The 13,220-nt window shown below is 36.1% G+C and overlaps 3 long non-coding RNA genes across 4 annotated transcripts; 1 reads left to right on the plus strand and 2 right to left on the minus strand.

Annotated features, from left to right (window-relative positions):
* Nucleotides 1–623: 623 nt before the first annotated feature.
* On the minus strand, nt 624–1,985 carry LOC125489851. The gene is made up of 3 exons (XR_007267280.1): nt 1,944–1,985; nt 1,540–1,639; nt 624–1,203 (listed from the first exon to the last, which is right to left on the minus strand). It is a non-coding gene; the product is annotated as an uncharacterized LOC125489851 (long non-coding RNA).
* An 8,219-nt stretch (nt 1,986–10,204) lies between these two features.
* LOC125489850 lies at nt 10,205–13,220 on the plus strand. The gene is made up of 4 exons (XR_007267277.1): nt 10,205–10,346; nt 10,683–10,816; nt 11,248–11,307; nt 11,806–13,220. It is a non-coding gene; the product is annotated as an uncharacterized LOC125489850 (long non-coding RNA).
* On the minus strand, nt 10,526–12,608 carry LOC105385959. 2 transcript variants are annotated; one of them, XR_007267278.1, is made up of 3 exons: nt 12,470–12,608; nt 11,173–11,294; nt 10,526–10,638 (listed from the first exon to the last, which is right to left on the minus strand). It is a non-coding gene; the product is annotated as an uncharacterized LOC105385959 (long non-coding RNA). The 2 variants fall into 2 exon arrangements; XR_007267279.1 differs by having other exon boundaries at nt 11,038–11,294.

A 13,220-nucleotide genomic window follows, 5' to 3' on the forward strand; every position in this document is an offset into this window, starting at 1 on the left:
CATCTCATAAAAGCGCCATCTATATACATTTTAATTAACTATCTTGTACTCTTTAATACATATTATGTGTAAAATGACGCAGACGCAATGATAATTAGCATTAGGCCTAACCTACGTATTTGATGATGAATTGATGACGCATCATGATGCTATGAACTACTAAGTGTATCAATAAACATCAAAATCTACTATACCGTATGACAACTTACGTTGAAATAATAATTACATTTAAGTATTATATATTGATCCAGTAGCTAGTTAAAATAATTTTATTTATCAGTGTATGTAAATAAAAGTTACCGAGACAAAATGTTTTTATATTGTTCAAATCCACATTAGAAACTACATCAGCATATTAAATTATTTTTATTTTATTGCGATGAGTGTTGTTGCACGCTACTGACCAACAGATGGCGTTACTGATATCTTAAATGGTGTATTTAGAGATATTTACTTCTCGACGAGAGAGACCAATCTTCAAGGGATTTGAGTTGACGTGCAACCCACCCTAAGTGTAGTCAGAGATATAAGGGTGTATTGCATGATGAATCGAAAGCAAACATATACTTGCACATTCCTTCAACATCCCTCAAATTGTAAGTTGTTAAATTAAACACATTTTATACACATTCACTTTATATTTATTTAAACAACAAATTAATCACAGTTTGTTTATTTAAGTCTCTTTCCTAGAATAACCAAATTACCTAAGTATATGTTTTCTAAAGTCAGATATCCACTGCTGACTAAATCATCTTGGAAAACAACAAAGCTTTAATAAAACTAATAATATTAATGATAAAAGCCTTATTTCCCATATAAGTCTTTGAGTATTCTCATAATCATTCAGTAACAATCAAGTTATTACATAATTAGAACTATTCCTCCTTTTTCTCAAGAGCCTAGAAAAAAGTATATAACTTAGGTACCATGTTGATGCATTTAAAGACATGTTTTTGTTATATTAAGTAGGATTCATTAATGAATTACGATTAGGAATACTATCTACATTTTTCCACAACTCAAGTCCTGCTTCTATGAATGCCATTCATCTGGCATTGTGGGCCTAATTTACAGCAGTTTGTGTATTTCTTGCTGCAGCTACCATTTCCATGGTGTCCGCCTTCTTGCTATCGCATTGTATCTGCTCGCGCTGCAAAACCATCATGTCTCCTTTGGCTTCAGCCTCTGCGCTGGGAGTTCCTGAAATTTTGAAAGATGTTTAATGGATGTAACTATATAGGTATTCTATAATGTACTTTTAAATTTCTATGAATATAGGGGTATGTATCATCATCATCAGTCAATATTCATCCACTGCTGGACATAGGCCCCTCATAGAGGGTATGTATAATTTGTATTTTTAATACTCATGGCGCCCTTTTTTTGACTGGAGTGGGAGTAGGGCTGCAGCTCTCTTCATTCTCAGTAGAATCTGAATAAGGCAAAAATGAATAAAGTTTTTTGTTATCTATACTAAGGCTTATATCTATCCAGTGCCTATAACACTTTTATTCATTAATAATTATACACACTTACACATAATTTCAATTCCGTCGGGCAAAGCACTATTTGTAGCAACAGCATCAGTATTAGTCACAGTGGCGGTGCGGCATTTTCATCACCAAGGGGAAGCACCCTGTAATTAAAAGGGTAGCACCAAATTATTATCCTATCATTAATAGTCATAGAAAGCAGCCCGCTTTAACAACTTTCTAAAGGCCCCCATTCACGGGCGTACCAAATCAGCGTGTGAATGGGTGGGTGCGTGCGGCTCGCGGTAGAGAAATAGGTTATGTGCCTTGTGTATAATGCCATAAATAGCTTTGTCAGTAGTAATTCTAAATCAATTCGACATAAGTAAATAAATTTCATATTAGGTACAATACCTTCTGAGTATTGCAATCTTTATATTCAAACCATCTAGGTATATTGATACTTACTTTGGATCTTCTTCTTCTTTTAGTGCCTCTCCACTACTGGAGGTTGGCAGTCAGCTCTGCATACTCCTCTCTATTCTTCGCCAAGCGCATCAGCTGTTCTACGCTGACCACTCCCGTCCATTCTCTTACGTTACGGAGCCACGACTTTCTCCTTCTGCCCACACGTCTTTTCCCCTCTACCTTGCCCATCACAATGACCTGAAGAAGTCTGTATCGATCGTGTCTGAGCACATGTCCAAGATAGCTTGTCTTCTTCAGTTTTATGGTCAAGGTGAGTTCTCGGGATCTTCCGACGCGTCGCAGAACTTCTTCGTTCGTCACTTTATGGACCCAACTTATCCTCAACATTTTTCTTACTTTGGATACTTAAAAGAAACTTCTTGAGACTTTTTCAGTTCAAACAGTTCAGACAATTTCGGCTAAAGTTTTCAACAGAAAAAAGAAAATAGTAACTGTCAAAAGTGACAAGACTTACACACATACATGGTTTTTTTCTTCAACGTTGAATAAAAAAGTCGTTCCTCGATACTTGATAAGATTAATATCGATTTTAAATCCCACAAAATAAGTTGTTGGAATAAATTGGTTTATTGAAATTTTCATTTATTTATTATAATATCGATAAAATTCTCGTACCTATTTATCAATAAAAATAAAACCCAATGATTCGTAAAGAACTGCTTTTATAATCATAAAATGCGATAAAATTAATGGTAGATATTGATTTTTTACGCATGGCAATTTTTATGATGAGATTTCATTTCAACGTGCCTATGCCTGCACCCACATTATCTAACTCGGGTGTCAACTATTCTCGAATACTTGCCGTATAAATCTATGATGGATTTCTAACCGTCTTTTGGTATCGGCTAACTCGGTCATGATCACTAAACGAATAAATAAATAAATAAAATTTATTTTCAAATCAGTGTGTACATACAGTTTTCTAATTATGTTACTTAATTTAGTAGCTACACGTTATTGCACACAAAACAATTATGAGACCCTACTCCCTAATAAAGGGCATAGCCCTGTAGTTTTAGGATAAGTAGTGATTGAATAATAGGTAACAGCCGGGCCATTATGTAACTCGGGTGTCAAAGATTCGCGATTACTAACCGTATAAATCTATGATGGGTTTCTAACCATTTTTTGGCATCGGCTATCTCGGTCATGATCACTAAACGAATAATAGGTATGAGATTTATCGATACACTAGACTAGAGGTTGAAAAATTTTTATGAAAATATTCTGTGATTTGGTTAACCGACTAAATGACAACTTAATTTCACTTCAAACTACAAGTACTGACATTAGGGCTTTTTAATTTGCCGCATTATTTAGTTAGAAATGGCGAATAAATGTTGAAAATAATAAATGTTGACCGCTGACAGTTATGTGTTGATCATAGTTAATTCACTGCGGATGTGTTGATTTTGTGTGTAGGTAGATAGTTGATAAATATCTTGTCAGTCATAATGAATTGATAAATAAGTATAACACACAATCAATAATTGTGTTATTATTTTATTTCAATGGACAACATTTCATTTTTTACCCTATATTTTTATTAGCTATTCGGAAAGTTTGTTAAAAATTAGAGGACCTGTATTTTTTTATTTTTCATGTACATTTATTTTTCCATGTTATATTTAACTTTAAACTTTATTATTTTAAAACCGGAAGTGACGTAGGCATTTTAGGCTCAATTTCGATTTTAGTCCTTTGCCTTAGTCTCGAAAAAAAAACATTAATGACACTGACAACTGACAAGTGACATAAACTTTGTTTACGTGCCAACCAACAAATGGGTATTTTCAAATGACAAAAAAGTGTGACATTGATATTTCTGATGATAAAAAAATACTTATCATGAAATAATATTTTTACTAAGCATTAAAGTCAAGCATAATTGAATTCATAATATATTACTATTTTAAAATAAATATAATATACCCCAAAATTTTTCAGCTATGTAGGCCGGGGCATGCTCTGGGACATTTATTATACAGGGTGATTGGTAAGTCGATGTATTCCTTCAAATGGGTTATAGACGAAGGCATTTCCAGTCGATTGAACCCCATAATGCATTATCCGAAAGTCAACCATTTCTGAGTTATTTAAGTTTTAAGTTTTTTTAGGTTTTTGCCAAAATGTATGTTTAAAAGCAAAATATTTAAAAAAACTAACCATTTTTTTAATACTTTTTTTATTGTTTTGCATTGGTGACACCTTAGCCAACTAATTATAATCATTAAATGCGGAATATTCAACTTAATTAAGACAAAGTGCTTCAAAATAGTTGAAACATTAAGGAAATGTAGCGAAAGGTGAAAACAAAAATGCTAAATTAAAAAAGAATTTTATCTGAAAATTTTTCAGGCACTACAGCTTAAAAACATATTCAATTTATAAGCTTTAAAATGACATATTCAAATCTAAAGTCGATTAAGGTAACGATAGAATGCTTTTTCGACAGCACAGCATGTGAAATTGTTTAACCGAAAAATGACATCTCCTATAATACCTACTATTCGGTGAAACTTTTCAGCTAAAACATTTGGCACAGTGTTTGAACACGGTGAAGTTAAAACAATCATTATCGGTCAGTGCTACTGGAAAATCATGTTTTCGGCGAATTAACCGTCGTCGAACAGTAGCTTTGGGGAACCGGGTTGTGAAGAATTAATTTGTTTTACCAAACATTACTGAATAATACTTTCGGCTAACGAGTTATCGGACAACCATTATTTCGGTGAAGCAACATTGTCGTCGATCTGTGCTTTTGAGGATCCGTGTTATCGGAGAACAATAATTAGTAAAAGGTTCAGAGCTCTACAAAGTCCAGTTATGAGACATTTTACCTTAAAACTGGAACTAATCTTGTTCGTTTCCCTACTGAGATTTGTCCGCCTATGCAGTTGTTTTTGGCTATATCTTGGAAATACCTTAATCGATTTTAGATTTGAATATGTCATTTTAAAGCTTATAAATTAACTATGTTTTTAAGCTGTAGTGCCTGAAAATTTTTCAGATAAAATTCTTTTTTAATTTAGCATTTTTGTTTTCACCTTTCTTAACATTTTCTTAATGTTTCAACTATTTTGAAGCACTGTGTCTAAATTAAGTTGAATATTCCGCATTTAATGATTATAGTTAGTTGGCTAAGGTGTCATCGATGCAAAACAATCAAAAAAGTAATAAAAGAATGGTAAATTTTTTAAATATTTTGCTTTTAAACATAAATTTCGGCAAAAACCTAAAAAAACTTAAAACTTAAATAACTCAGAAATGGTTAACTTTCGGATAGTGCATTATGGGGTTTAATCGACTGGAAATGCCTCCGTCTATAACCCATTTAAAGGAATACATCGACTTAACAGTCACCCTGTATAGCGGGTCATCTCTTAATGCGTACTAACCATTTTATATGATCAATAATAAAAAAAAGTCTAAAAGTGTCAGAACAGAATTTATGAAAATGACCCAAATAAACAACAAAACGTCACGATAAAACGTCAACGTCAATTAAAAATGAAAGTGACAGTTATTTTTTTTTTTCATCTATATAGGCTTTGAGCAACAAAATGCATCGCACCTAATGAATGACATCATCAGCACTTTTAGACTATTTTATGAATTTCTCCAAAATGATATATCCTAAAAATTCAAAAATATTTTTTTTGTGGCCTTTAAAGCTAAATCTCGAAATGGTTTTCGATTTATAGCCGCTTAGGTTTTTTGAAATGTTGTCCATAGATATTACCTTCACTGTATAGCAAGTACTTACATGTAAACTAAATTATCTAAAAACATATAAGTAGTTGTCTTGATCACGTAGACTAGCTGGATTTCCGACATATAGGTAGGTGACCGGTACCTAAAGGAAGATGAAGGACAACATTTTATTCCGCTCCTATAAGGAGACATAAATCCAGCTATGGACTATGAATATTATGATGAATGATGATAGATTCCATGATGCACTTGGGTACCGAGACTACCGAGATATATTTTTATGAAGTACCACATAAGTGCATAATTAACTAACTACTTACCTATATTAATTTCAAATTCACATATGAATGCATTACCTACTAAGTCATATACCTAAATAGAAAAAAGTTTTATTATGTTCATAATTTTCATAGAAAATTCCCTTAGAATAATAATAGTCTCGCGCTAAGCTAGGAGAAAATCGTTTCAAATTTCACATTACGAATGCACGAGCCACTATATACTTATGAATTCTGGGTTTAGTCTCATAAAATTCACATTTGGACATAATATGAGCAATTTAATTCTTTATTTAAAAGCTACTGTTTACTAGTTGCCCAAGACAAGACAGTTGGGCCACCCAAATTTGTACTTATGATTCCAACTATCCAATACAAAATACCAATCTCGGGTTTCGATGAAATATTCGCATAATATATATAATTTTTACAAGATGGCGGCCGGTGGGGATTGAAGTCTATACCCATGATGACGTCATTATTGGCAACCAACCGGACTTACATAATGCGAATAGTATCAAAATTTGCTTTTTGACAGTCTGCTTACGGTGAAAAGAGTTATCAACGACATACATAATGACCATGCTGATGTACCTACTTTAAAATAAATACTTACGGTTCTATTCTAGTTAAGTAGGTATGTTAATGAAGGAACCTATTAATTTACAGGTAGGTAGGTATGTGAGTACTATTGAAAGTAGGGATGAGCTGAATATTTTTTCACGAAATTGCTGAACTTCGGTACTTACGTAGGTCATATTATAATTAAAACAAAATCAAACATATATTACTTTTCACTCTCTTACTGTCAAATTTCTCGAAATCAAATTTATCAAATAGGTAGGAAGCTCAGACCAACTACAAAGTAGGTAGGTAGGTATTTCGGCAAAATACATTGTCTGCGCGGCGGCGCGGCGCGGTGGTGGCGGCGGCGGCGGCGGCGGCGGCGCGCGATAGCCACGCAGCCCACGCACACATAGTCAGGCTCACTTACACAACGATAGCGCGGTAACCGAGTTAAAAAGAGACGGCCACAGAGTATGAGCGGGACAAAGCATAATGCCATCAAAACAAAAACATACCTAACTTGTAAAAAATGCCAAGTCTCCCAAACGTAAAAAAGTCGGTTTCTTTTTTCTGTTTCTACCTACTAAAGGGTTCTCCTATTTTAAGTAATGAAAAAACCTTAACTCAACATAAGCTTGTAGTGACCATATTCATAGGTATATAATATATAAGAAATCTTGTGATGCGATTGGTGATCTATTTATTTAACGAACGAAATAAGTCCAAAGTGATATGTTTAGCGACCCCCATTGTACATTGTACCTATACCTACACCAACGCCAAGTTAATTTTAATGATCGACCCGTCATTGTATATCCACATCAAAAGTGCTACGAGTACGAAGGGAAGGATTTGTGGAAGAAACTACAAACTCTTGACATCAGAACCAAGAGGGCCGATGTCCATTTTTGAAACTTTTCAGTAGAGCCAAAATAAACTTTTACCACCGTTAAAACAAACAAAGATGTTTGTTTTGGAGTCGAAATACCTACATTATTTCGCTCGGCTAGTTAATGAAAATACAAAATCGTTTCATTTGAAGACAATATTTATGCAATATTAGCGAAAAAATCTAGTTTTGTATCTTTGAGTATGGATATCAGCCCCATTTTTCGACTATAAATATAAATAGTAACTTAGAGGCTCACGTCAATAAAAGACTTTACGGCAGTATAGATTTTAGACTAAAAGGCAAGGCTTTTGTTAACATCGGACCTTTTGGTCAAGAAAATAAAATTAACTTTAAAAAATGCGTATACCTATTATAACAACAGACTGTATGGTTCGGGGAATAAATAGTATTCAAGTTGAATTTTGGCTTGTGTATGTCTACATAGGGGGGCTTGTCGCTCACGTCCGTAGGTACAAACCCTAGTTACCCTACACGTGTCCCCTGGGTGGTGCTAACGAGTGACAACGCCGAATGTCGGGCGGCGGTAAATCGACCCGACCTCCTCTCCTAGCAGAGGCGGCGATCTCCCGCCGTAAAAAAGGAGAATCACCAACACGCCTGCCAAGCGCGGTGATTATGGCAAACACACCTCCTTATGATGGAACAAACAAAGCCCCGGCCCCCAGTCTCCGGCAGCCCCGCTATCCCGGACTCCGGTAGCGGTTACGGTAACGGCGGGGCAGGGGGTGCGAAGAATCTCCGGCAGAGAGTCGGCTACCAGCCCAACCGACCCTTGCACCTGGCAACATATAACGCACGGACACTGAGGGAAGACGTGAAGATAGAGGAGCTGGAAGAGGTAATCAGCAAATTAAAATGGGACATTATAGGGTTATCCGAAGTCCGACGAGAGGGAGAGGATACGGAAATTCTCCAGTCCGGAAACGTGCTGTACCACCGGGAGGGCGACCAACTGTCCCAGGGGGGTGTCGGGTTCATCGTCAACAAGTCCCTCGTCAACAACATCGTTGAAATCGGAAGTGTGTCGACACGGGTTGCGTACCTCATCCTGAGAATATCTAAACGATACTCAATGAAGGTCATACAGGTTTACGCACCCACATCTAAGCACACCGATGATGAGGTCGAACTTGCGTATGAAGACGTATCGTCTGCCCTGCGTAAGTTCACTACTAATTTCACGGTGGTGATGGGAGACTTTAATGCGAAACTCGGAAAACAAGAAGGCGGCGAAAACCTGGCCGTATCAAAACTGGATCACCTGCCGGAATGGCTGGAAAAGTGGTGGGCAACGTGGGCACCGAGATGTTGTCCGCCGCACCTGGCTAAGAAGCTGCAACTCCGAAGTCATTTCGTCTCAGTCAAGTACCTGGGGGTGGCGATCGAGCGCACGCTCACCATGAGTGTGCAAGCGGTCAACTCAGTCTACTAGGCGAAGGCCGCACGGGCTATGCTCTGTCCCATGTTGGCTTCCCGACTCCCCCTGCGCAAGAAGCTGAGGATCTTTAAAACATACATGCGTTTCCGTATTACCTACGCTGCTCCGGCGTGGTACGCACTATGCTCGATGACCAACTGCATGAAGCTCCAGCTACAGCAGAACCTGACTCTGAGGGCCGTTCGGGGTTGTATGAACTTAACTGAATGTGTTTCGAACCATAAGGTCTGACGTGAAAATTTGACCGCATATAAGTAATATTTAGTTGGACAAAAGGGTACGTTATTGATATGGGACGAACTATTTGCAGGTATTTTTGAACTGTTGTTTACAACCGACCGTATATAAAATAACATTATTTTCATATTTGTACAGCCATAACGTCTGAAATTATAAAAAGTCCGTATGGTTCCAGTGTACTGTGGATATGCGACCACTTTTAGGAAAATGAAGTTTTGAACAAAAAGAGATAGAGATACGTGTGTTAGACTAAAAGAAAGAAGGATCTTTAAAAAAGTGATTTTCGCAAAAATTTTACATCGGCCCTAATGGTTCTGATGTCGAGAACTATGTTCGACGATTCCGGATTCTCTCGAAGAATAACTTTATTGCGAAACCTGAAATCAATTCGTCTGGACACCAGCGAGTCAATGACGAATTATACAATACAATACAATACTCTTTATTTGCACCAAAATAGATCAACATACAAAATTAAACTTAAAAATAAAAACAGATTAAAAAGGCGGCCTTATTGCTTATAGCAATCTCTACCAGACAACCTTATTTATTAATTATGAATTAGTTATGTGACGCTAATCTAATAATGGAAACGGCGCGGCGTAGAAATTGTCTGGAACAGGTTTTAAAGTGGATGACGAGTGGATTGGATGCCTAATACTAGCGGGTTTGCCAAAAAATACTTCCCTATGATAATGGTAATAGAAAATTCGGGAATCACCATTACGGGTGACGTAGTTACAGAGTACATTATGACGTAGTGAAGACAAAGTTGATAGATCTTGCAGTAAACTACAATAGTACCGAGCTAGCAAGTGCTTTTTTGAGCAGAGAGTAGCACAGTCAACAATATAAGGTTTGCAGCACTGCTAAGAATAAAATTCACAGCTTAAATATAACATTTCGTAAAGTTTTCAAGAACAGGGGTATCAATATTTACAATATAAATAAATACACATGCAATGTCATTACATGATACTGGCAGAAATTGTTGGCACACCCGACAGATTGCCATAAAAATGCCATCATAGATCATAGTAGCGGCAAGATGGCGGCGAAGCAGATGTTGGCAGCAAGTGAAGAGAACTAGTGCCTTATTATTATGCCTGTATTCTGTGAAGGAAAGCAGTCTCGTCTGCCATTTGGTCACAACGGTGCAAGGAGCAGTGGACCCCTGGATGTAATAAACATGCCGATGTCTGTGGGCCAATGGAGATTGGAGGATCCAGGTATTTCCTAGTTTTTGTTGATGACTATAAATCTTGATATAATGATTATAATATTTCATATTATCCTTTATCAATTAACCATTATTCAGTTTAAACGCTTTCTCATCTCTAATCATCAATTCATCACATTTCAAACTTTGGATTTGCTATCCAGTCAGCCAACAGTGATTATAAACTCACTGTTCTATCATGCATTGTCCCCAACATAACATCTTCAATGCCTCATTTCCGTGTCAATGTACAGGACATCAACATACCATCTCACATTCAGCTTGCCGATGCTTCAGCGAACCTAGAAATATAGATATTTTACTTGGGTGTGACATCATGTTTCAGATCCTACTGCGTGAGAGACTGCCAGTGATACCAGGTCAGCTGTTTCTACACAACACTCAGTTCGGCTACATTGTTGCTGGCACTGCACCATTGAACAGCGAGGGATGTTCATCACTACCAAGTAACTTTTGCAAGTCAGTATCTGAGGCTGTCTCAACAGAGTCTTTAAATAGGAAAATAGATAGTTTCTGGGAATGTGAGCAGGTACCTGAAAAAGGGAACTATATTCCTACTGAATTAAATCCAGCTGACTGTCTGTCAAGAGGTGTAGATCCTCACAGTCTACTGAATAATCAATTTCATGAAACTGAATTCAAACATAGTGTAGAATCAGTAAATGTGCTTCAGAACTTACCTGAGTTAAAGTGTGAGGCTGAGAAAACAAATATGATACATGCTTAGAGTATATAGATACATGCAATCGGTTTAATATAACCATAAGCCCATAAGCAGTTTATTTGGTTCTTTATGATTGGCTTTGCAGACATACCATCCCATTGTCAGCTTGCCTTCTTACATCTCTTCTTATATCTTTATTTAATATTTTTTTTCTTCTAAATTTCAGCTTTCCTATTTTTTCGGGAATACCGCCGCTGCCCCCGGGCCATGCCTCTATAATGAGAAGGTAAGTGTAGAAATACATTATTTTAAAACAATAAAGTCATTTAAATGATATTGAAACTGATAGACCAGTGTAGCTCAGTCGGATAAGCGCCCGCTTCTCGCGCCAGAGATACGGGGGTCAACACCCACATGTGCCAATGAGTTCTTTGAATTTAAGTACAATGTATACCATCGCTCTTACGGTGAAGAAAAACATCGTGAGGAAACCTGCATATCTAGATTTAGCTCATCTAGATATGTGATCTGTTCCTCTCTACCAACCCGCAGTGGACCAGCTGTATCAGGGCCTCTAGTACGGGTTTTGCAATTTACGTAAACGAAATTTTTTTTGTTTTCTTCTGTCACCTGCATAGATTATCTGTCAAAAGTTTCATGATAGTTTCCGCTAGAGGCGCCACTTTGTATGCGAGAAAACTGAAACTTTTATAGTTTTTAGTTCACACAGCAATGTTATTTATTTGGCACGCCTATTTATTAATGTATCGTTTCTTGCCAACAGATCACCTGGGTGAAGATGACGATGCAACATCGACATGTCGAAGTACCCAGCGAATGTGACGACAAAACTACTAAATGGATTTTGATCAACAGACAACCTGGATAGGCAACTTTTTAAAAATCCTAGAATCACTACCAGAAAACTTTTTAGCTCTAAGTTTTATTTTAACAGTTACTAGAAAATAAAACCGAGAGCATGTTAAATAAAACAAACCAACACCTATCCCAAAAGAAATGGTAGAAACATAATCAACAAAATATATCATACAGGTTACCAGATAAGGCAAGTAATAATGAAAAATAATTTATCCATCTTTTATCATTGCATGTTATTGTTATAATGTATTTCTACCTATGGGTACAATAGTGGGAGTAGCCTGTATTTATAGTTGGTGAACAAATTGCTTGCTAATGATAAGGCACGGAATTAAAAGGGACAGTCAGAATTGATGGAGCATTTACAACGTAGGTAAACAAATTCCTACACATATCTCAAGTCCTACATATTCAGAGACAGTCATATAAGAAAGGGAATGACTGTTTATAACCACAATAGCCGAAACTGATGTGGCATTTCTCAAAAATTAAACCGGGGGAAATTACAAAGATCTTATCAATGCTATGTAAAAATTGGATATTATCTATTAAGTTTTGTATTGACTTACCTGTAATTCTATTGTACACAAGCACCAAAACAAAACCAAAAGCTAGTAACTTTTTACAAACACTCAGCACCAAAAACAGCACAACGAAACGAAGAGGCTCTTGTTAGCACTGACAGTTCCGTTCCGTTCGCAGGTCGATCGACGCGGAGAGGTTAGCCACGGAATGCGCAATGTTTTGACTATGCGCATTGACCTTCATTAATGCCATGCGCACTAATTATTTCCAATATTGTAGTTTAATAATTGAATTAGCAGAATATTTAACAAGACAGAAATTAAAACCCTAAAGAATACGTATGTTTATAAAAATGAAAACAGCTGTATTTATTTTAACTCTTTGGACACATGGCGCCATCTGTTGCCGAGTAGCGGTAATAATAGCGACACCTGTTGTCGAGTAGTAGTAACAATGAGTTAGTGCAGTGAGAGTGAAGTGAACGTAACAATTATATTATTTATATATATTTTAATATTTATAGGTTCTATTTAAGTTTAGGTTTATTAGTAGATCACATTTTATTCTGTTTTATTTAATAAAGTATGCTCTTACTTAAAAGAGCTATGATATAATTCAAGCTATCGATTTTTACTGTTGTATCCATATTCTGATTGATAAATAATAAATTTAGAAATATCATTGTGATTTTAATCATACCTACTTATAACAATATAAAATAATTTAACATGATTGTGTTGATGTAGTTTCTAATGTGGATTTGTATACTTAAAATAAAATAAATTTGTCTTGGCA

The sequence above is a fragment of the Plutella xylostella genome, chromosome 18 (assembly GCF_932276165.1).
Source record: "Plutella xylostella chromosome 18, ilPluXylo3.1, whole genome shotgun sequence".
Lineage (NCBI taxonomy): Eukaryota > Metazoa > Arthropoda > Insecta > Lepidoptera > Plutellidae > Plutella > Plutella xylostella.